We start from the raw sequence: 2325 nt of genomic DNA on the forward strand, positions 1-2325 counted from the left end.
ATCATGTAAGTCAGATGCCATTGTACTAATCCTATCCACCATCATCCTTCATTTATAATCAACTTCAAAGTAAAAAGTGTAAAAGCTTGTAAAGTTCCAAAACATAACTTTCTTCACTTTAGTTCCTAGTGTAATTAGCTCGCAAAATAAAATAGCTTTGAAAGTTAAGACACCACACTAGCAAGCACCAGGTAATAACAAGTAGTGGGAAGAGCAAAAGCATGGAGAGAGGTGCAGGTTCAAGGGCAGGCTAGAAGATGACAGTGGAATAAGAACATTGAGAAAATCCCTCCAGCCCACACCTTAAGCACAAAATAACACTAGTGGAAAGTGAAAGTAGTGGTGTACTGGAGGTGGAACAAAAACCCAGACACAACTTAACTACTGATTAGACTGACTCACTACCCCACATTACTGGCCTAGAAGAAGAAGAAATATGCTTATTTTGAGGCATACAGTTTCTCTATCTTTATTTTAAAATCCTTTCCCAAGAATATGTCTTTATTGATTTTAGAGAGAGAAGAAGGGGGAGAAACATCAATCAGTTGCTTCCTATATGCTCTCCCACCAGGGGATGGAACCTGCAACCTAGGTATGTGCCTTGACTGGGAATCAAATCCACAACCTTTTGGTGTATGGGATGAAGCACCAACCGACTGAGCCACTTGGCCAGGGCCATTCTCTTGATCTAAATTTCTACTGTTGTACACAAGATTCCTGGCATTTAATAAAAAAAATTGAGAACCATAATAAAGGAAGAAAAACCAACCCACTGTCAAAATAAAAAGCAATCTCAGAAGTAACCTAAGTGTTTGTACTAGGAGAGAGGGAATTTAAAATAATTTTGATTAAAATTAATCATATGTAGTAATGGTTCTAGTGGGAAGAGTAGATAACATAAATAAACAGACAAATTTTGGCAGAGATAAAAATGATATATGTCCAATGGAAATGCTAGAAATAGAAAACACGGTAATAGATGAAGAATGCCTTCAAAAGCTAATCAATACACTCGATACAGCTAAGAAGAGTCAATGAACTAGAAGACATGTTAACAGACATTGCCCAAAGTAAAATACAAAGAGAAAAAAGTGTAAAAAATCCAGAAAAGAGTAATTAAAAAGTTGTAAAATAATATTGAATAATATAACAAAAGTATATTTGAAATTTCAGAAGAGAGAGATAGTAAAAGAAATATTTGAAGAAAGAATGGCTGAATAGTCCAAAACAATGAAATACACTACACCATGATCCAAAAAGCTCATAGACAACATGAATGAACTTAGAGGGTACTGGTATTATGGCAAGTTAAATAAGTCAGAGGAAGATAAACACCATATGATTTTACTTACATATGAAATCTTAAAAATGAAATAAACAAACAAAACAGAAACAGACTGATAGATACAGAGAACAAACTGATGGTTGCCAGATGGGAAGGGGTTGAGGGCTTGAAAAAAGTGAAGGGAGTAAGAAGCAGATTGTCAGTTACAAAATAGTCATAGGGATTTAAAGTACAGCATAGAAAACATAGTTAATAATCCTATATAATAAAAGGCTAATATGCAAATTGACTGAATGGCAGAACTGGTCGCTATGATGTGCACTGACCACCAGGGGGCAGATGCTCAATGTAGGAGCTGCTCCCTGGTGGTCAGTGAACTACCACAGGGGGAGCGCCGCTTAGCCAGAAACTGGGCTCATGGCTGGTGAACGCAGAGGCAGTGGCGGGACCCCCCGCCTCCGTGGCAGCGCAAAGGACCCCCTGGGGGATGTCCTACTACAGGGAGCAGGCCAAAGATGGCAGGCGGACATCCTCTGAGGAGTCCTGGACTGTGAGCGGGCTGAAGGAACCCCCCCTCCAGTGTACGAATGTTGTGCACTGGGCCTCTAGTATTGTAATAACTGTGTATGGTGGCAAGTGACTGATTGGGGGGTTGCTTTGTAAGTTATATAAAACTCTAACCACTATGCTGTATTCCTAAAACTAATATAATATTAAATGTCAGCTATAATTGAAAAAAAAATTTAAACAATCCAAAAGTTATAGATTCCTAAGCAGGATACATATCAAAGACACACATTGATACATCATATTCTAACTGAAAATCAAAGATAAAATCTTAAAGGTAGCCACAGAGAAAAGATATTACAGAGAAACAAAGTTAAGAATTACAGCAGACTTAAAAACTACACAACCCCAGAATACAGTGGAGTGTCATCTTTACAACATTGAAAAAAAAATACTATTGAGGTCACAGTTCAATTCTGGGTAAGGGCACATTCCTCAGTTGTGAGCTCCATTCCCAGTAAGGGGTGTGCAGG

The sequence above is a fragment of the Myotis nattereri genome (genome assembly GCF_964212035.1).
Source record: "Myotis nattereri genome assembly, chromosome: 3".
NCBI lineage: Eukaryota > Metazoa > Chordata > Mammalia > Chiroptera > Vespertilionidae > Myotis > Myotis nattereri.